The 24,198-nt window shown below is 31.9% G+C and overlaps 1 protein-coding gene and 1 pseudogene across 2 annotated transcripts in view; both read right to left on the minus strand.

The window, feature by feature from the left end:
* LOC118187170 (G protein-coupled receptor dmsr-1-like) overlaps window positions 1-22,465 on the minus strand; it is a 282,217-nt pseudogene extending 259,752 nt beyond the window's left edge. The window contains exon 1 of the transcript XR_015043448.1: window positions 22,368-22,465. The product of XR_015043448.1 is annotated as a G protein-coupled receptor dmsr-1-like (transcript). The remainder of the gene's footprint in view (window positions 1-22,367) is intronic.
* LOC118192516 (G protein-coupled receptor dmsr-1-like) overlaps window positions 1-22,486 on the minus strand; it is a 238,678-nt gene extending 216,192 nt beyond the window's left edge. The window contains exon 1 of the mRNA XM_085825090.1: window positions 22,368-22,486. The gene's annotated coding sequence lies outside the window, so the exon portion shown is untranslated. The remainder of the gene's footprint in view (window positions 1-22,367) is intronic.
* Between the last annotated feature and the right edge of the window lie 1,712 nt (window positions 22,487-24,198).

The following is a 24,198-nucleotide window of genomic DNA, read 5'->3' on the forward strand; positions in this document are numbered from 1 at the left end:
TTGTGTATTTTAAACTCTTCGAGAAGATTTATTTTTATCCTACTAGAATGAAACTCCACATCCTAACGAAACTAATTTACGATTTGTATGCTAACCTTGTTTAGTTTAGATGAACTAAATTGACGTAGTTTCCTTTTCTTCCATCACAGTCATTACCTTTTATATTAAAAAGGGATTACCCTTAATTACCTGGAGTCAGCCTGCTGCAAATGATTCTTTGTGTAGCTTCTGAATTGATTAGCCAGAAATGACCTTGTATTCATCAGTAATTAGCACATCCAAGATAGAAAATATAATAGAATCCGACTCTAATGTATTAAAACTTAAGCTCTTTCTTAAGTTACTAAGCGGCAACAATTATTACATTTTGGTGCGTATTTTAGAATTTTAAAGCTGCAGTTTTAAAGATAAAGGTAATCCCGAAAATTAACTAACAGGGTTCGAGTCCCGGCGAAGGCATTGTACATTTATTCAGTTGTCTGACACCAACAAAATTCTAAGTACTCTACAGTGGCGTCCGAAATAGGAAAGGTGGTGGATGATGATCCTTCACGACCAAGATTTGGTCCGGTAATCCCCAGTCGCCTTTTAAAAGAAAGAAAGTACATAAAGTATTTTCTGCCTCCTTTCTGTATGCCTTCGTGGTGTAACGGAGCATATTCGAGAGGTCCAGGTTCGAGTCCCGGATAGGGCATTGCTCATATTTCACATCTGCAGCATCAAAATAAACTAATGACTCTACATCTCTACCTGGTGCCATTGTAAATATATTATTTTTATCTCAATTTATCTTCTGATTTTTTCTGGTAATTAGAAATAACTAAAAACCATTCTATGCATTAGTTATGGAAGACTATGACCAAGTGGGCTCACATCAGCAAAATACAATTTAGTATGAGTTTATCTACGAAAAACTTAATTTTGAAAAATAAATAAATAAATAAATAAATAATAATAAAAAAAAAATCTGAAATGTTTCAGGTTTTAAATTATGTCCAAAGGGGCGTTTTTTAACATTTTGTGTGTTACCTTTCTTTATTAAATATCATGTTCCTCGCACTTAAACCATAAGATCCAGTGCAACAGTAATATCGCAAAATAGTTTTAAAACGAGCATATCTTTAGAATTTCCGATACAGAGACTCACGCGCTGGAGATAAAAATGTTTTTTCTGCACAACGTTGCCATTGCTCGCTTTGAAATCCTTGAGTTTGTTAATCAAAAATTCTTCAAAGTTTTAAAATATAGGAAATCGATCATAAAACAAATTTCAAATTTCAAATTTGGTCTTCCACATGCTCATATTCGTTGGAGGATTACGTTATTTAAGATTGGATGACTCTATGTACCGTCGTTTTATCACAATACGAGAAATATACATACATTTATGCAGATTTTTCATTATTTAATTTCTTCAAATATAATGCAGGACTCTAACATTTTGTGGCAACACTTTGAAAAGTGAACCGACATTTATGAGTCCGACGCAAAATGTCAAAACGAAACTAATAGTCCTTCGGGATTCAAATCCCTTTGGACTAAAAAAAAAAAAAAAGAAAAAAAAAGAAACATGCAAATGGCTACTAAAGTGTTATTAAATTTCAATTTCGGATCATCACGAATGTTTAAACTATTGAAATCGAGGAACTATAAAAAATTTTAACCAAAAGCACATATATTCAATAATTGAAAACTTTGAGGGGGAAAAACCTACCCAACATTTTAAAATTAATTTTAGGAGGATGCTTGAATAATATTTTTTCCTTGTAATTGAGAAACCAAATATAGGCTCTGAAGTTAAACACACTCATTAGTCTTATTTCCTTACTCTCTACTGTAGTTTGGGAAAAGGAGAAAAATAGGAATAAAAATTAAATCAGCTTTATAGGAAACAAATGCACAAAATGATGTCCCTCATGGACAAAATTCCTTTATTTATAAAAAGGAATATGAAGACTTTATGAATGTCTTTCCCCTCTTTATTCTTTGAAAGTACAATATAATAAATATCCATTTAACTGTCAAGTAAGAAGCACGAAAACTGAAATTTATGCATTACTGGTTTCTTTGTCATCCATTCGATACCCCTTTGAAAAACAGACATGCGATAAAGAATATTATCTGAAAGCCCTCATAAAGTTTTCACACATTCGGAACATTGTTTTTACAAAGTACAATTACGTATGGATGCTGTTCACGTCTTTACGTTACTGAAAAATTTAGTTTAAATTTTGGCAGGCTTTAAAGATCTTTCTTTGTTATGACATGTATTTCCCTTGCTAAACATACTTTCATAATTCTAACTTAAAAGCCTCATATTTCTTAATAATTTGCTTTAAAGTATAAGGTATTTTCTTCCTTCCTTCTACATGCCTTCGTGATGTAACGGTAGCACACTCGGCGCGTATTCGAGAGGTCCAAGCTCGAGTCCTGGCGAGGGTATTACTCACCTTTCACATTCTCAGGCGTCAAAATAACCTAGTGACTCTACAATGGCGCTCGAACTAAAAGTTGGTGCATGATGATTCTTCACCACCAGGACTTGACAACTGGGTCACCTTGTCGAGACATTAGGTTAAATTTAGGAAGCCGGAGAGATGAAAAATTAGCAACCGCCTTCGCCGGGAATCGAACTACGGACCTCTGGAATACCGGCCCAGCGTGCAGAACCACTACACCACGAAGGCACGCTAGGTAAGTGGGGGAAATACCTTATATAGTCCCCTTTTTAAAGGGCGACTAGAGGCATTAGGATTTTTTCGAAGTAGGCAAGATGAAAAATGGGCAATCGCCTTCGCCGGGAATCGAACCACGGACCTCTGAATTACCGGCTCAATGTGCTGACCACTACACCACGAAGGCACTTTAGGAAGGCGGGAGAAATTCCTTATAACCTATTCCCCAGTCTCCCTTTAAAAGGGGCAGTATTGCTGTAGTTCCCCCGCCTTCTTTGCATGCCATTGTGGTGTAGTAGTCAGCGCGCTCGGCGTGTATTCGAGATGTCCGCGGTTCAAGTTCCGGAGTGGGCATTGCTCATTTTTCATGTCTCCTGCTTAGAAATAACCTAATGTATCTACACCCTTCTCAAAAGACAGCGAATCGTTATCTATTTTTAAGTATCGACTTTTAACTAAACATACCCAGTTTCTCATTTTGAATTCCTCGATACCTTCCCTTTCTCAAAGACGCAAATTTCACTTAAGTGGTATTAAAGTGGAGAAATAAAATGCGAATGTGTCGGCTGATCCAATGCTGCTAAAAGCGAATGCATTTAATTAAGAATTATATTAATGGATCTTATATGTATTAATGGATTTAGGAATTAATAGGACTTCTAATTGCATTCACTCTCTTAGTTCTCTGACTAAGCATTTCAGAACTTAAAGGAAATTGCAAACACTTTCCTAGTTCTCTTAGTACAAATATAAAGATTTAACAATTCCAATTCAAGATATAATACTCTGAATTTTAAGGGTAGCTTTCTCTTGGATTCTTAATTCGGTTTTACGTATTTGTCTTTAACGATTATACTGAAATAAAGAAGAGTTATGTATTATGAACGTGTTTAATTGAATACATTCTATAGTTGCAAAGAGAACTGTTAAAATTAACTTTTCATAGTCTGTTTTATTATAGTTTTACATGCGGAAAGATGTAGATGCTAATTCAGAAGTCAAACAACAAAAATCAGCGTTATATTTACCAAATTTTCACAGGACTAGTTTCGATGGTTTTACCGAACCACCATCTTCAGCTGCAAAACCGCAAATGAACCAGATAGGAAATAATGATTAGATAAGATAAGAAAGCCTGGACAAGAATAAGCGAGTGGCGCCATCTGTTGGTGAAACCAGAACTAAAACATAATTTCTTTAAAGGCCGAAGGCAAATTTGGATTGGAATTAGGATCGTTAACTAGAACAGAAAGATTTTTATGAATGTGAAATGCCTCTAGAAAATCCAGTTCTCCAATGGAAGATGTTTTTTGAATAATTTTGGCACCAGAAAAACTGAAAGTGTGGTTTTCGGACCAACAATGTTGAGCAACAGAAGACTTCTGTGTTTCCTTTTTTCTAACATATGCCTCATGTTACTTGACGCGAAATTTTAAGGCTCTCTTAATTTGGCCAATGTAAATTAAACCACACTGGCAAGGAATCCTATAAATACCCCAGGAATTCATATCCGGAATGGGGTCCTTGAGTATGGAACTCGGAATTTTATTGATGGGAGAATAAACAACCCGAAAGTTAAATTTCTGCAAAATATGTGCAACTTTATAGCTAATTGATGGAAAGAAGGGAATGACAACATAATTTTTATAATCTCCTAAAACAAGAGTGTGCCTTTTAGTGTGTTGAGATGAGAATTTTTTAACTGCTTGATTAATAATGTTGGGTGGAAAGCCCCTGTCAATAGCTATTGCTTTTAAATAATTTAGTTCTTCATCAAGGGCTATTTTGGAGGAGCAAACTTGAAGAGCACGGAAAACATAGGAATAAAATGAAGCTAACTTTTGTTTAGTCGGATGACATGATTTAAAGTGTGGTGGAAGGCAAACCGATGAAGGTTTACGGTAAACCGTAGTACTGAAGTTGGATGTGTTACGTGTGACCAGAATGTCGAGAAACGGAAGAGAATTGCAAATCTCAAGTTCAAAAGTGAACTGAATAGCAGGATCAATAGAATTCATTGTTGAAAGAACTTTATTTAAATCATCTTTTTTACCTTCAAACAGAGTAAAAGCATCGTCTACGTAGCGGAACCATTCCGGGAAGTTTAAAGTTTCAAACAATTTTGATTCATAATAATGCATGTAGATATCAGCCAGGATGGGACTGAGGGGGCTTCCCATGGCTAATCCCTCAGTTTGCTTGTAATATTTATTTTGGAAAACAAAATGTGTTTGTTTCAAACAGAGTTGAGTGAGAAAAATTAGCTCATCAATTTCGATGCAAGAGAAATGAAATTCGCGAAGTCTGGTTTCTAGACATCTTAATGCACCCTCCACTGGGACATTGGTGAATAATGATTTTACATCAAAAGAAACCATGAGTAAATTACTAGGAGAAATGTTTTAACCTTTTTTACAAACTCTATTGAATTTTTTATAGTGTATATGTTATTGTCTAATAGAGTGGAAAATCTAGAAACTAAATATTTAGCTAAAGGATACGAGGCAGTACCTAAATTTGATACAATAGGGCGGAAAGGAATACCACTTTTATGAATTTTGGGAAGAGCATATAATCTGGCACAATTCGCAACAGATGGGGATTATTCAAAAAAACATCTTTCATTGGAGAACTGGATTTTCTAGAGGCATTTCACATTCATAAAAATCTTTCTGTTCTAGTTAACGATCCTAATTCCAATCCAAATTTGCCTTCGGCCTTTAAAGAAATTATGTTTTAGTTCTGGTTTCACCAACAGATGGCGCCACTTGCTTATTCTTGTCCAGGCTTTCTTATCTTATCTAATCATTATTTCCTATCTGGTTCATTTGCGGTTTTGCAGCTGAAGATGGTGGTTCGGTAAAACCATCGAAACTAGTCCTGTGAAAATTTGGCAAATATAACGCTGATTTTTGTTGTTTGACTTCTGAATTAGTATTTATTCGGCGTGCTATTTTGTCCTAATGTAGATGCTAGCTGTACCGGTTGCATTATAACGACCTTAATAACAAAATCTGTAGTATAAGTATATATAAAGCAATAGGCTTTTAGTTCCTCATTTTTAATTTGCGTATTTCTCTTCTGTATTCTAAAAAAATTAATAACTTTTTTGGGCTTTTTCTTTTCTATTTCTAGATAAATCTATGGCGCATGGGTTGCATAACGCTGATGACGTAGTTAATTTGGAACAAAAACTGAACATTTTGAGAACTTAAACCTTTCAGACCTAAACAAAATTTCATTTCCTCTTGGCGGTATTCCTTATTGTATAAATGCGCACTTTAGCTTCAACCTCTGTTACTGCTTGGGCATATTTCGCTATGCTCTCTTCCTATCGCAATAGTACCAGGAATGTAAACATTTCTATTGCCAAGTGAATTGTGGCCACAAATATAAATTGAAATAAAAATGAATATTTAATACTACTCTGTTTCTTAATCACTACGGATTCAACATTTCAACAATAATACTGTGCAGTCAGAAATGTTCCTCTTTAGTATGGATTTACGTTCTGTGGCATTATTTCTACGTTTTTGCCTCTTCAGTCTTCCTACATCAATACTTCTATATTTGTTTTCATTACATATATTTAATAACATAATCCCAAAATGGAACGTAGGAAAAATTTTAAAATCTTATGCCTTGGCTGCATTGATTTAATTTTTAAACAATATAATGAAACTAAAAATAAATATAATTTCTATTAACTTCTGCATTTTAACAAGAAAATTAGGAATTTCAATGTGTAGTCAAAAATAAAACCTTATTAACATTGCAAATTATGCACCAAGTCTAATAAAGGTAAAAATGTAATGAACTTTAATATAAAGTTTAAATTATTGATAATTATAAGAATAATCCAACTTAAATGGTACTGAAGAAGTGAAGACAAATTTGGTAAAGAAAATCTCTTGTCTGTCAAGCAAAAGCTAGCAATTAAATTAAATACAAATTAAAACAGCATGCAATATGATTCTAAATTTAGTTCATTTTGAATCTTCAATTTGAGAAATATGAAGAACTGAAAAGTCAGTAAGACAATTCCGACTCATCGGGGGGAGGAAATAGCTTATCTCACCTTCCTCTCAGTTGCTCAGACATCGTGTTTCTTCCTTTCTATGCGGCCCACCAGCGGCCGAGCGGTAAAGTCGCTGAACACTGGTAGTTCGGTCCGAGGTTCGAATCCCTCGAACGGGCTGGCTGCATGGGCGTTTTCGTGGTTTTCCCCATGTGCAACGTATATACGAGCCAGTTTCCCTTAGAAAGTCCTCCACGAAGGCATCCCTTCCCTTAGGCAGATAGCCCTAGTGTGCTTTGCCATAATTAAGTACAACAACTTCCTTTCTATGCATAGCAATGTTTACAAACTTTTTATAATTTGTTATTATTAACAATTTTTCCAAAAATTAGTATATCCGTATGCATGTTAAGAATTCCCCAACACGATGCACCAACCACTATTGTAATTCAAAATTAAAGTAATTACGTAATCAAGCGAAGAATTGGGCGAATTTGAAAACTTAGTTATGGTGAGTTTAATATTTTTCTGGAGGGTACAGGCTTGCGATAAATATTATAAGTTCTAAAAATTTTTCATGAAATATTCCTGCACCTGACATTACCAGTCTTTCTTAGGAAAAGATCCAATGCGAAAACATATAGAGCATTAATAAAAGAGTACATACCGCAGAAACATATAAATAACCCCTTTTAACCGAATATTGCTCAACCAGACTTCGCCTTGCAAGAAATAATAAGTTCAATAACATTGAATCAATGAGTTCAAAACCAGTCATTTCAAACAGTTTTTTTTTTCATTTCTTAGAAATAATTATATATCTTATAAATAAGACAAATGACCTTTGAACTATATACATTATATTAATCTTGAAAACTTAACCAGAATGGGCTTATGCCAGTTAACAATGCTTTGTACTAAAATGTTTATAATAAACTAACTAAAATATGTAATAACGTCCTAAATATATTGAATGACCAGAGACAACAAGGGTCAGTTATGCTAAAAATGTATAGATATTTTTGCAAAGTATCTCGAGAGAATTTTTGATTTTTGACGGTATCATATTTCGAGTGAATTTTTCGGGTATGATATTTCAGCTGATATATCTATTCTGACCGATCACGAATTCATTTATACGATTTTTCTGCGTAACGTCTGTGCGTACAAACAGAATAAAGGACCTTTCCTTTCCACAACGGATTGTAAAATGGATTTAAAATGGATTCAAAAGGGATTTTTCCCTTTACGTTTGTATGTATATATGCATGTATGTATGTACGTACGTGTAATTACCTCGAATAATTCAAAAACCATTAGCCATAGAACATGGATATTTTGCATATGAGTCTGCTATAACATCTAGTTGTGCACCTCTCTCTTTTATCGCAATCGGCTGTATCAGTCGTATATATATATATATATATATATATATATATATATGTATGTATATATATATATATACCTATATATATATATATATATAGGTATATATATATATATATGTATATATATATATATACCCATCTCCATACCCGGCTTTTAAATTCGCAATCGTTGGTCATATAGTAGTCATATACTTCCATGAATACATACAATATATTCAAACCATAATCACGTACTTCTAGTTATAGACGTATTTTAAATGACGAATATAGCCGTGTTTTGGTAATTTCAAATTAAAAAAAATAATATTCGACAAATAACGTAATCTAACTTTTAATGCTATCTCCCGGTTCCTGCACTTATATTGCAAAAGTTTTACACTTGTTATGAAAAATAATATATATGAGAAATTTGACTCCCATAATACAAAAATTGATTGGCACATTTAATTTCAAAACTTAAAAATTTTGATTTTAATTTCAAATTGCGTTGAGTGATAGATTCATTAAATTAGAATAATTCGAAGAAGTATGTTTAAATGAAATGCAGCAGAAATTATGTATAATTTTAGCAATTTTTTATACTTGTTTCAACTTGCCTTGATGTTCGGTTAATTAAGTTAGAATAATTCGAGGAAATAAGTTTAAATAAAGTGCAGCAAAAAATGTGTAAATTTTAATAAGCCGCACAAAGAAGTCATGTGATATCCACATCAGATTTTTTTTTTGAAGAAATATATATGTATGCAATGTGAAATTCTAACATTTATGTTTGCAATGTTTCAGAAGAGGACTGCTTATAATGGGAATTTAATGATATTTTAAAATAGGAAGTCGATAGTTCAGGGTTCGTACCTAGCAAATCTATATATAATGAATAACTGTGCTGTAGTCAATATGAAAGAAATGCCAAAGAAAGTTATTCATTATTTTAATAAAATAGTTATGCATACATTTTGAAATGCAGATACAGTGGCACAAACAATTGAGGATACACCTTACTTTTACTTGATAAATCCAACTTTAAATCGAAATAAAACATTAACTATGAGTGCAAACATACTTTTATTCTTAGACATAACAAAAGGTTTAATTAACAGTAAAAATAAAGAAAAATCAATGACAAAATTCTAAAATAAAAATTTTCAGAAGCATTTCAAATAAACATAAGCAGATTTTTTACCTAAAAAAATTGAGGATACACCAATGAAACTTTTGTTTAACTACCAGTAGATTTTTTTTCTGCTTGCTACTATCATAATCTAAGTTTGGGCAATTTTATCTTAAACGTTTTCGACTGTTATTTTTGTCTTTCGAAGTTGGTTATGTGAATTTAAAGTCGCAATTTTAAATGGAAAATGGCACATCAAAGAGAGACCAGTATTCATGCAAGAAAATTTATATTAAGGTTATTTAAGAAAGGAAACTCTTATCGTGAAATAGCTGAAATTGTCGGTAGAAGCCACTCGTGTGTACAGAAAATCATTGGAAGATTCAAAAGCGAGGGATTAATTGAAAATAAAAGTGGAAGAGGAAGGAAAAGTATTCTGAGTGATGTAGCCAAAAGGAAAATTTTGAAAGATATCAAGATTGATCCTAAACTAAGTGCAATCAAACTAGCTGCAGAAACTTCTGGAATAATGTGCAGAAGTGTAAGTGCTGAAACTGTGAGAAATGTGATTAGACATACTGTATACAGCAGTCGAGTAGCTAGAAAGAAACTATTTATAAGCTTACAAATCAGAAAAAGCGTTTGGAGTTTGCAAAAACTCATCAATTGAAGACAGATAACTTTTAGAAGAAAATTATATTTAGTGATGAAAGTAAATTCAACATTTTTGGAAGTGATGGTTGTCGCACCGTTTGGAGAAAGCCGAACACCGCTTTGATCCAAAAAATAGACGTCCTACAGTTAAACAAGGTGGTGGCTCTGTCATGGTTTGGGGTTGTATGTCTTCAAATGGAGTAGGAAATTTAGTTTTTATAGATGTCATAATGGATCATAAGCTTTATATAGATATACTCCATAACAATCTTAAGGAAAGTGAAAAAAAAACTGGGTTTCGATGGAAATTTTATATTCCAGCACGACAACGACTCCAAACACACGGCACATAATGTCAAAATGTGGTGTCTTTTTCACTGTAAACAGCAATTGAAAACACCACCACAGTCCCCTGACATCAATGTCATAGAAAATTTGTGGGCCACACTCGAAACAGCGGTCCAAAAACACCAAATTAGGACCACAGCCCATTTAAAGCAAGTGTTACAGGAAGAATGGGATAAAATATCCCCAGATACCACCAATAAATTGGTCGAATCTGTACCAAGACTTTTGGTGGACATTATAAAAGCTAAAGGACATGCAACCAAAAATTGACACTGTCTTTATATGTGATATATCACAAAAATTTCATTGGGGTATCCTTAATTTTTTGAGGTAAAGATCTGCCTGTGTTTATTTCAAATACTAGTGAAATTTTTAATTTTAGATATTTTTTTGTTGATTTTCGTTATTTTTACTGTAAATTAACCCTTTTGTTACGTGTGAAAAGAAAAACACGTTTTCTCTTCTATTGAATGTGTTATTTCCATTGAAAGTTAGATTTATCAAATGAAAGTAAGGTGCATCTTCAATTGTTTGAGCGACTGTATGTAAATATTAACTTTTGCTTAAAATATTTACATAGTTGTTTCTATTTTTAAATATAAAGGTAGTCTCTGTTGCTTAAAAAAATGCATTAAAGTAATGCATTTGAAGTAAGTAGGATTCTACTTAATTTTTGGAATGAATTAATAGTTGACTGCCATCGTATTAATTCATTCTCGAGAGGGTTCTGAGGCCGCTTTAGGGTTGCGGTCTCAGAATTTGATTAAATTATGTTATATTATTCAAATTCTAATTTTAGTAAAAGCAATATCGTCCGACAAAGATATGTCGGATTTTTCAAACTAAAAAACCTCAGAAAACACACGTTTTCTTCTGTTTGATTTGAAAAAAAAAAAAAAAAAATCTCTTTATATGGAAGATTGTTTAAAAAAATATCACAAGGAAAAAAAGCCTTCTTTCGGTTTTTCAGCTTTGAAATTTATTTATTTAAATTGAACATAAACCTGCAAAAAATATTTGCATAATATTGAAAAAAATATTTTTATTAATATTGAAATGAAAATAGTGCTGTTTGTTTATATTTTCTGTTCATTTATTAAAAAGATTTCAGCTCATGCAAGTTAGCCTTGATTTCACAACTTTACCCAAGTTCCATCTTCCTTTCAATGCACTTAAATTCTAGGAAAATAGTTGTAGCTGCACGAAAATGACAAATAAATGTACTACGAAGCATCTTGTAGCTGATGGTCTGGACGAGAATGCAAACTACGAGTAATCGATGAGTTGGAAGACAACGCGTAAAACTAGAAATCTTCTAAATAAAAGGAATTTGGAAGAATTTTAGAAATTAATTAAAATTTTATGCTCATATACGTATAAATTCTTTAATTAATCATTTCCGAAATTTGAAATTTTCTCAAAGAGAAAATAATTACATTTATATCTTATATTAATGAGATTTCAATTTATCATCGCAGGCAGTTTCCTATCGAACCATTTTCTTCTTAGTCATTAAAGATCTTTCAGAATGAAAATGAGCAGAAAGCAGCCGCAAATATCTGCTATAATGGAATACTCAATGAGACTTGAAGGAGAAATATTTATGAACTGTGCATAGATTGGACTACATTTATGTACCTAATTTAATGTTAGATGACGCATATAATTTCTTTCACCTCTGATTCTCCAGTCAGTTGAAAATAATGCCTTTAATCGTATCGTTTACCATTTTCGGAGCATATAGGAGACATTAGGTCTAACTTTATTTCTTAAATTTCTGTGATTAGTGTATTGACACAACACTCACTTTTCATGAACCCCAAAACTAAATTTTTTAATTCAAAATGAAAAACTTTAATAATGATTTCCAGGAAATATTATATAAATGCAATGTATAACTCCATGATTAAGACACAATAACACGCCGAATAAATACTAATTCAAAAGACAAACAACAAAAATCAGCGTTATATTTACAAAATTTCCACAGGACTAGTTTCGATGGTTTTACCGAACCACCATCCTCAGCTGCAAAACCGCAAATGAACAAGTTAAAAAAAATGATTAGATAAGATAAGAAAATCTTATCTAATCATTTTTAACTGGAGAAAAGATAAAATGATTAGATAAGATAAGAAAATCTTATCTAATCATTTTATCTTTTCTTATCTTATCTAATCATTTTTTCCTATCTTGTTCGTTTGCGGTTTTGCAGCTGAGGATGGTGGTTCGGTAAAACCATCGAAAGTAGTATTGTGGAAATTTTGTAAATATAACGCTGATTTTTGTTGTTTGTCTTTTGAATTAGTATAACTCCATGGTTAACCATGCACATTATATTTACATTAGCCAAGCAAACGGGATAGTGATTGACATCACTGACTGCCGGTATGGATGTGTGTAGATATATCGTGTCTGTGCGGCCCGGAGTACTCTAAATATGCGGCGAGCCGAAAGTCCTCAAGAGAAGCTTGTGGTAGGGAAAGAGTGGTGGGAGATCCTCTGACCTGTCCCTCCAGGGAAGCTCTCCTTCAAAACTGGAGATGAAAATGAGCAAAGTCGTTGTGTTTACCTTATTTAAACGCTTTCACATCTTATGGATCGCTTCCACATCTGTTTCACATCTTATGGATTCTGTACCTCCAACATCAAGCAGCATTCTTGGGGTCTTCACTTAGGAGGGCGACCCCACCACGTGACTTTTAAATGCAGAATTTTGTGTTCTTTGCTAATTTGTTAGGACTCTGAAAACTTTTCCTGGTGTTTTTCTCCTTAGGGTATGATCGTCGTTCACTTACTGTTGCTCAAGAATATTTGCATTATTTATTGTATAAAAAGAAAGCTACTAAAATTATTCTTATTGCTATCACCATAGGTTGAGAAGAACAAATAAATAACAAAGCGGAAATCAATAACAATATCAAAAGTTATTTTTAATAATTTAAATAAAAATATCTACTTTGGATGTAGAAAAATTTAATATTACCTTTTCGTGCGTTTCGTGTGTTATTCTTTTTAATAGAAATGAACTCATCTTACCTGACGTCTTTACTCGCTCACGTGACCATAGTCACTCTCTTTTCCTACACCTGTGACTTGTTCGGCCGGACTCAGATCTTGTATTTTTATCATCTTCAAGCCCCGCAGTTGAAAAAATTTAAGACACTTGGAACATGTGCAATACTTGCACGGAAATTTTCCATTCAATTGATTGCATTGCACGACAATCACGGCGTATCATCGGAACTTGGAGTTGGAGCAAAGTTGTACTGTCACTTGTATAGTGCCCGAAGTTCTTGTCAACCACAGGCGCAATCTTACCTCCTTGCCACACTGAATTTCGTGAACTTGCTCTGATATTAGACAAGCGAAATCAGTCACAACAACAGCGATATTTATAAGACACGCATTCTGTAGGAAGCATATTTGTCTCTTCCAGTTTCTTCCGCGCAGAGCCAGAAAAAGAAATCTGTACATAATCTATTCTGCTCGTACATATGATTGACGAAAATACAGAGTGTTTATAAAGTCCCGGACCCATTTTGATGTTTAATAACTCATAAAATAATAAAGATAGATTAAAATTAATAACATAAATGGTTAGATAGACTCAAAAAGTTTCATGACCCTTGTCAATGAACTTCCACGTGTGGCCCCTTCGTCGCACGGAGAATATCAAGTTGATATTCAATTTCACGCCAGGTACCGGATAGCATGTCGGCATCTACAAAGGCTATTGCGGTTGTAATTCTGGCATTTAGGTCATCCATATTCCACACTCTCCTCCTGTAAGCGTTGTCCTTTAGAAATTCCCAAACGAAAAAGTCCAGCAGCTTTATATCAGGTGATCTGGGTGGCCAAGGAATTGGACATCTTCCTGTAAAATGGTCATTCAAAGAACTACGAACGATGGTACACCAATGAAAGTGGTGCACCATCTTGTTGCAAAACGACATGTGGCTGAAGCTCTTCTAGTTGTGGAAATACGAAGTTTTCCAACATGTCTAAGTATACGACTGATAAGACCGTCTTTTCTGTAAAAAAGAAAGGCCCAATGACTCGGTCGTGCATTAGTCCACACCACACATTAACCTTTGGGGAATCACTTTGTGCCTCACGGAGGGTCATTCATGAGAGCTATCAGATCCCCATATGCTCACATTACTGCGATTAACAATGCCAGAAAGATGCCAAAAACAAAAGAGAGAAAAATGCAATTAATAAGCAGACGATACTTAGAAAAGTACAGATATTTAGACTGGAAAATGAAATTATCTGAAATTAACCACACGCGCAAACGATATTTACGAAAGTAAAGATATTCAAACCTGAAAAGGAAAATGTATAAGTCATTCCGTCAATAAATGCCATAAGGTTGTTCATATCTTCATTATTTTATGAGTTATTAAACATCAAAATGGGTCCGAGACTTTATAAACACCCTGTATTTAGCATCTGGTAAACAATTTTACTGCCAAATATTATCTTTCAATTTCTTTCTTAGCACAGTACTAGCGAGCGAATTTATTCATTAAAATATAATTATACCACATCTAACTGGTTTGGAACTTTATTTCAAGTATATTTCTTTATTATTAATATAGCCTCCTGCATATTGAATGGAATGCTTAATTTGCAATTTTTGCAACTGGACTGCCGCTCGTTTAGTTTACTGTATATGCAGACGGTTGACGCCCAGCTTGCTGGTAAATCTAGAATTATATACATTTAATTGTATCCTACATTCCTGTTAAAAAGAAGCCTAAATGACGCATAATTAAATCCCCATTTCTCAAAGCTTCGTTTCACTAACTTCTTTATACATTAAATAAACAGCGACTATATATTAAATAGACAATCTAATGGTTTAAGCAAACTAGTTTTAAGAATCTGATGTAACAGCTAATTTAAGGCATATTAGGCTTGCGATTAACACTCACCTTTGTAAAAGAAAATAGCAACCTGTACAATTGAAAGGAAAATATCACGTAATAAACTGGTGATCCAAAGAAAAGAAAATGTGTTTATTTAGTCAGCTGGAACAGATTACAAGACAAAGAGTTTACCATTTGAAGTAACCTGTTTATATCTTGACGCGTGCTTTAAAATGTAGTAGACATTTGTGCATTATTGTAAGAAAATTCTGTATTATGTGTGTATTGTTAATCAACAGAAAAGTTTAAAAACATGAAGTCTTAATGAATTAAGTATTTTCCTCATATTCCTTTCATATTCTTCATTTATCAGATAGCCATAAAAAGATTAAAATATTCTGGTTTTCGAAGATTTCATAAATGGAAAAAAATCTGAAAATTAAAATCTGATGCGTACACCACATGACTTCCTTGTACGGAATATTAAAATATACGTGCTTTTTCCGGCACTTTCATTTAAACTTATTTCCTCGAATTTTATTAGAGGTATATTTCTCATTCAATTAATTCAGTTACCACCTCACGACAAGGCAAAAATGCCTAAAACCGCAAAATATATTAATTAAAAATTAAGAAATATAAAACACCAAATGCAGTTAAAATAATAAAGAATTCATTTTTACGATTAAAATTAGAGCTGCTATGTAAAAACAAGCAATTCGGCCAGCGGACATGAAGGCAGATTTTTCGGGACACAAAATTGAAAATTTGCTTTTGTTCCTACTCGGCAAAATGGCAGTGAAGATGCAGAAACTGATTTAATTCATTATTCTAAATATAGTTTCTAATGTAAACAAATACGGCTTCTATGATAAAAAAAATCAAGCTTAGCCGCACTTAGACAACTTTTCAATTGGTGATAATTCTACAACTATTTCATGCAGATTAACTAAATGCATAGAAACCTTAACCGGAAGATAGGAACAACATAATTTAATAATTCACCAAGCCGATATTCATATAGATATACACACACAAACACACACACACACATATATATATATACTTAAAGAAAGAAAATAGCAGGTTAAAAATTAAAAGCAAATTTTTATACCCGTCCGGCGCTATAGCTGCAAGATTGAAGTAAAATGGACTTAAAGAATCGAAAGTTAGATGTAAATTGGAATCAAAGCAAGGCAATTCCTCAACAATATTAATAACTGCAGTACTTAAGATTCTTTAAGTCTATATATAAACTTTTGGTGAGACCCATTGCAACAGAAAAGGGAAGGTGCACAACTATATGTTATAGCAGTTATATATACAAAATTTCAACGTTTTGAGACTACAGTGGTGGCCAAAATTGTGGACACTTTTGGAAATGGTTATGTTTTTGAACTTTGTATGCTTATAGAAAATGTTACGTTTCGCAAAATGCGAACTTGTATATATCATTTTAAAGAGAATTTATTACTGAATTCAATACAAAACACAAAATTAAATTATTTCCAATACAAAAAAGTTATATGTACTTTAATATAAATAAAAAACACAGTTATGAAGTGGTTTGTAAAGTCTAGTTTTCCTGGCCAATCGCTATTCTTGTTCTGAGAACGAATCAAATGTTAGTAACCGCCAGTAGAAGCTGACACCATGTTTACACTTGAAAAAATTCATTATTTTGCTTTGTTCCGTAGAAGGAGGACCTGTTTCTTATACACTGCAATTACAAGTAGGAATTTTTGTAAAAATTTTTAATATTTAGTCAAGAAGCAATGACATCAAACAAAAGAGTAGATTGGACAGCTAGAAAGAGATGTAATATTATTGTGTTACGAGAAAGTGGTCTTTCCTATGCTGAAATTGCTAGACAAGTGGGTGGTTCAGTGACTACATCTGGAGTCCGAAAGTTTTGTTTACGATATCAGGAGACAAATTGAATAAAAAACAAAGAAGGAAAAGACCGAAAAAGGTGCACCACATCTATTGATGACAGAAGAATAAAAAGAATATGTCTCCAAGATAGAAAAATGTCATCAGCGTCCATCAGAAGTGATCTGAATGATGCTGGTGTTTCTGTCAGTTCAAGAACAATCAGGAGAAGATTAACAGATGTTGGACTGAGAAGTAGAATTCCACGAAAAAAGCCTTATTTTAATATTCAACAACGAAAAAAAAAAGACTATAGTGGGCAAAGGAACACATTAATTGGACAGATGATCAGTGGTCACAAGTTATATGGAGTGATGAAACTAAGATATCGTTATTCGGTAGTGATGGGCGAAAATATGTAAGACGTAGAATAGGAGAAGAGCTACATCCTAACTGCATTCAGGCAACTGTGAAGAATCCAGTTAGTGTTATGATTTGGTTATGCATGTCAGCAGATGGTATTGGTCGCCTTCATGTTCGTGGTCTTCGTTTATTTTTCAGCAGGATTCTGCTCCTTGCCACACGGCCAAAATATCGAAAGAGTGGTTTCGTACAAAGACCATTAAATTGTTGTCATGGCCAAGAAACAGTCCTGACCTCAATCCTATCGAAAATTTGTGGCTCCGTTTGAAAAATCTTGTCCGAATGAGGCGCCCATCAAATAAAAGGAAACTAATTGAGGCTATAATTGTTTCCTGGCATCATGTAATAACGAAAGAAGAGCTTAAAACGCTTGTCAGCTCAATGAATAGTCGATGTGAAGCTGTAATCAAAAATAAAGGGTACCCTACTACGTACTAATAACTCACTGCAATCATCACTATCTAATGTATATCGATAACTATTATCGTACCTTTTTTTGTATTGCAAATAACTGAATTTTGTGTTTTGTATTGAATTCAGTAATAAATTCTCTTTAAAATGATATATACAAGTTTGCATTTTGTGAAACGCAACGTTTTCTATAAGCATACAAATTTCAAAAACATAAAAATTTCCAAGTGTCCACTATTTTGGCCACCACTGTACTCGTTTTTGAGTTATACGAGATATATATACACATACGTACAGACGCGAAGAAAAAAATCTCTTCTGAATCCATTTTAAATCTTTAAATCCTTTGAGCTGACAAGCGTTTTAAGCTCTTCTTTTTGGAACCCATCTCGGGAAAACGAATCCTTTATTCTGTCCTTACGTAGAGGTGTCAAGCAAAAACATCGTTAAATTGTATTCGATAGCTGTTAAAATGGATATTTTCTTTCAAATATGATACCCGAAAATTTTTGAGATTACAGTACTTCCTTTACTTCGTGTATAATTATTTCCCCCTTTATCTGCAAAGCAGCTGACATTGATAAAATGTGAAAAATTTTTGTCTCAACAGTTTCAGAGTAGACATCTGGGTCATGTGGATTTTCATACTAAAAGCAAATATGATATTTTTAATGCAGATCACGATCATGGTTACCTTAGGAAATTTCTTTGATAAAAGACAACTTATATTACCTTTAATATACGAAATATTTGCTATTCAAATGAAAGAACGTAACGTTTTAAAGAATGGAATATATACTAGCGGAAATAATTGTCGATACCAATGATTTCTGAAAAGATGAAAATGATAATGATTTCTATATTTTCTACAGTGTATTTGCTTTTTCTTTTAAGTAGGAAAATTTTATATATTTTAATAATATTGTTATATTTCTAGAATGTTTGCAAAATGAATGGCAGTGTTTCCCGATTGCAATTATTTGCCAATAGCTCTAATGCTGCTAAATTGGTGTATTTTATCAAGTGATAAAAGAACAATAGAGAATATAGTGTATTCAACTCAAGTTAAGCTTTAATTCTCCTTTGAAAGCAATTTTCCCTTTCAGATTTTTATTAATTTTAATATTATTTAATAAACATACAATATACCAGATACATCTTCTTGATTTATGCTTAAAATAATTTATAAAATATTTCGTACGAATTTTGTACGATGCATTATATTTTAACTTTTCCTTCTTGTTGCTCTCAAATGCTTGATTTGCCTAATATGCTAAAGATCCCTGATTTGATTGTGTGAGGAATAACATATTTAAATAAATAATAAAGATTCTTAAAGTAAAAAAAATAAATAATTTCAATATTTATAAATTCTGTTATCTTTTATGACAAACATATAAGAATATTTATTTCAATTTTATTTTCATTCTGTTGGAAACGGAAGAGAACTATCCTTTTCAATCTAAACCCTTAAGCAAATGTTTTAAATATATTTATTCTTTATTGTTACATTTGAAAGAACAGTATTACAGAATTCAAAATAATTAATATCTGTGTGATAAAAATAAGCCATTTCTTTTTCTAAGTTACGCCATTCTATAAAAGTAAATCACCATTCTAATATTAGATAAAGTAACAATTATGAATTTATTGAACGTGACTGCAATTAAATATAGTCATTATCATACAAATAATATTATGTTAAAATGAAATAATTGAGAAAAACAAACGCTTTACGTATATTTCCTTCAAATTTACGACACATTGCAAGCAAAGGAAACTACTATGGTGTATGTTTATTATCATAATAAATTTAAATATCATGAGACTGTAGAAAATAGTAATAATGTAAGCTTATTCGAAATTGGCTGGAAAATAGTGAAAGAACTATGCACCTATATTTTATATTATATGTACTTTGATTTTAGTAAAGGTTTTAGAGACACTTAAATTATTTGTAATTATTTTAATAGTAATAAATATTACACTTACATGAAAAAATATAAGAATAAAACTGAAAGCTTTCAGATTTTATTTTACGCCCAAAAAGGCATTTTTTTAATGTTTTGCATGTTGCCTTTATTTATTAAATATCATGTTTTTCGTAGTTAAACAGTATATTCAATTCAGTACGACACCACAAAATATTTAAAAGCATCATTTCTTTAGAATTTCAGATAGACATTTTCGCCTTGATGAAGATTAATTTTTTTTTGGTACAGTGTTGCCATTGCTCACTTTGAAATCATTGAGTTTGTTAATTAGAAATTAGTTAAATTATTACAAAACGTGATATAGATACTAAAACAGATTCCAAATTTCAAAATTCGGGCTTTCAAATGCCCATGTTTGGGAGGAGTACTACGTTATTTAAAATTTGATTGCTCTACGTAACTTTTTTTTCCACAATGCGAGAAACATACCTATATTCATGTAGATTCTTCATTATTTAATTTCTTTAAACTCGTATAATACAGGGCAATAATATTTGGTGGCAGTAATCTGAAAAGTGATTCAGCCGCTTATAGCGATCCAATGCAAATTCCCTTTACGAGACTAATAACCCTTCTGAGCTACAGCTCCTTTGGGGTAAAAATTGTGAACTCCTGCTTCCCAGTTTCCTTCTGTTTCAAATTACACGATTTGTTTACTAAATGCTGTGCGTGTGAAGCTACTAATATTGCTGTTATTAGCACACCCAGATAAAAAATTAAAACATTTTGTACGCAGTCTCAGATTAGTTCTATTAGCATCAATCGCATAACAAATCACGCTTGTCTAAGGAACAAGACCCTTAATTAATATTTTCCTTCATATTACTTCTTTACTAATGCTCTGAAAAATACGGCGTTATTAACGAAATACCTCGAAAATATTTCTGTATATCCATTTACATTTCATATCACGAATTCTTGTACAGAATGCTTCATGTAACTTCATTTAAGCATTATTTTAGTGACTATTTTTTTGTTTGTTTGTTAACGTACGAAATTCTCAATCCTATTAGCTGTCATTGCAATATATCCCTTTTATAAAAATTAAATGGAAGTCGATTTTTTTCCTTTAGAGAAGATTTTCCAGTTATAATTACATCTTTTACATTTATGTGCAATATATTATTACATATTTTACATTTATATACATTTATACATACATAAATACATATATGTACATAGATTCCATGTTTTTTAGTATAACAAATAATTTGTCCAATTATAAATACAGTTCATTAAAATAATTTATTTTGATAAACTGAATATTTATGAATTAAATAAAAAGCGTCATCAATTGCATGGACAAATCGAAATCTGTTTTTCCATTCTCTAGCATTCGAAATTATCCAAATTAACGTAAATGTTGAAAGAACCATTAACTTAATTGTAACATATCTGATCTTGAGTTACACTTTATTCTAACCAAAAAAATTCGTAAATTAAATATTATTTTCTAATAGGAAAGAATATTTAAATACGAGTATATCATCTTTCCTGCTGATCACATCGCAGTCTGCGAAGCTTACAAACATATATCGAACAAATGGCAGATAATTAAACTAATAAGAAAGTTTATTTCTTATAGAATGTTCTGATATGAATAGTATGCAAAAATATGTCAAGAAGAAAATTATAGTTACATACAGTCATATGAAATACGATATTTTTAATGTACATTATGATAATAGTTCCCTTTGGAAATGTTTAATTAAACACAACACATATCTTCACTTTAAAAAATATTTGCTATTGAAATAAAAGAAGTTAACGTTTTCGCGGATGGAAAATATACTAACGGAAATATTTGTCAGTATAAACCACAGCATCAATTTATCAAAAAATAATTCATTTTAAAACAAAACACTAATATTATGTCAGCAGAGTATATAAGAATATTTCGTGAAAAAGCAGTAAAATAGTTAAAAGCGCAGAGTTAACTAGCTCCATAGTAAAACGTTATTTCAATCTTTACTATGAAACTGCTTTGAAATAAATACATTTACTTTCCATTACATTTCCAAATATATTTGAATTCCTTTATAAAATAGTTACTTTTACTTTCTCATTAATAAAAAAAATTAAATATAATTAAGAGAAATATTAAATAACAAATAAGTATATTCCACATTCCAGGAAATGAAAATAATTTAATGCTCTGAATTTCAATAAAATTATACTTCATAAACCAAAATTTAGTCATCCATGAATAATATTTAGAAACAATGAAGTATGAGAAATAGAACAGTAAAATTTATCTATGTCAATCTATATAATTTAATTAATATATATTTTACTCTAATGACACTGAGTAAAATATATGTACCCATACTCAGCAATATATTTTATTATAAATTGTAAATGATCCAACAGATGCATAAATGCACTTTGACAGAATTATGTTAAGAATGTCTGTCTTCAACCAGTGATAACGAAAATGTTTTTTCAAATTCAGGTTAAAATTATGTAAATAAAAAATATGTAGTTCATAATAAAAAAAATAATTTTTAAACCGAAGAAGCCATGTAAATGTTTTCTTTTCTGAATTCAAGACATTAACGAGTTAACATTTTATTGTTTTTTGAAAAAATAAATATCAACTGACCTTTGACCTTCGAATAATTGAATAATCATCAGAAGTCTTCATCTGGCAACAGTATTGTTTTTTGAAAAGTAGCTTGCGCACCTGACCGTATAGTGCCGCTTAACTACTGAGCCATGAATGACAATCCTTCCTTACACTGTCCAAGGCGAAAGCGAGAAACTCTCACCAGGTGGCGCTTCCTCGAAGGTTCCGTTACTCGGTATAATGGTGAATTCTCAGCAGCGAGAGAGCGAAAGCACACGTTATATTAACGTATTTTCGCCCGTTAAATTGCAGCGTCTGATGCGATATACAGGAAAAACAGACGTGTTCAGAGCTGTCTCTAAGTTGCTCTTTGGCATAAATTTGCTTGTAAAAATACTTGAAAGTGCAGATTAGAGCAGTAAATATTTATGGTACTGCTCTGCCTACTGGAAATTTTTATTTTTTCGTGAGGTTTGCTACTCACTGAAAATAAAACAGCTTAACTCCTGAGAGTGAAATACTATAATATTCAGTGCAACTAGAATAAAATAGCAACTTTAAGCTGCATTTTGTGCTCTTTCATTAAAAAGGTGCGATTGCTAAATTATTTAAAAATAAATATGTCTACAATATAGTTTTATTGACATGTAAATAATGCTCTATCCCCAATAGTTTTTTTGAAAGGCGTATATATTTCATGTATCATTAGACAATAAAAAAATAATCAATTTCTTTTTTTTTTTTGTTATAGTGGAGAACAAGGTGTAACACTGCATGTGTCTTCATAAATAAATTAATGGCGATAATTGACTACCACTTAAATTTCTGAATATTTTATCCTAGAAGAAAATATACGAATTGTGCGCCTTTATGCGATCCCACTTTAAAAAAATCTGATGTAGATACCAGATGTCTTCCTTGTACGGCTTCATAAATTATACACATTTTTTGCTGCATTTCATTAAAATTATTTCCCCGAGGAGAAGAGCAGCTTTTTGCTCCTCAAAAACCGACCTCGTTCGAAAGGCCAATTTTGGCTGAAAATCTTATTTTTTCCTTTATTTCATATTTTTAAAGGTCAGAAACAACTTTTCTTTTCTTGATATGATTATTAGTAGTTGAGATATAACAATTTTTTCAGAGACGACAAACCGGAAATTGTTGTTTGCCACAGCGGAATTGAAAGATTAAAAGGCAAATTAAAAATGCAGTTTTCACCCTTTTTCATGCTATTTGTTAAATAAATAATTTTAGGCATTTCAATTGGTTTGGAGAACCTGGCAAAGTATTTTTATTCTGTATTTTCTTATTTTCATTTTCATTTCGATACTTGTGTATGTATGTCCTGTAATGTTAGTCTGAAAAATTTTCCTTCAGATGATGATCCTCTTCGGGAGAAACTATCTATCTTGATTCCTCACCTCAGGCCCAGAAAGGGATTAAATAAGGAATTCACAAAAGCAGGCACGAATTACCTGCTGAACACCAGTATAAAAAAAAGTTCCAAAGTCTATAAACTTTAAATGCAATATTTGATAATTTTTTTCTATGATTTATGTTCACAGTAACCGTGATAACTCAAAGAGTTCCTTATAGAATCACTTGAAATTTTGCTCACAGAATTTTTATATTAATATGCATGATTATATTATTCGCCTTACAGAATTTTAATTATATAATTTTTCCTTCGATAGTGAATGCATTTCTTTTATTTTTGCGCACTGACTAACATATTTAACCATATATTACTAGCGAATCAATATTCTACAATTATTCTGCTTCACTGTTTGCTCATGGGTAATATACAGAAAATAAAATCAAAAACAAGATTTACCATCATTATTTTCTTGTTAGTGATGGTTGATAT

This window comes from Stegodyphus dumicola, chromosome 10 (assembly GCF_044657685.1).
Source record: "Stegodyphus dumicola isolate Sdum_Otavi_A_Nest chromosome 10, ASM4465768v1".
Taxonomy (NCBI): Eukaryota; Metazoa; Arthropoda; class Arachnida; order Araneae; family Eresidae; genus Stegodyphus; species Stegodyphus dumicola.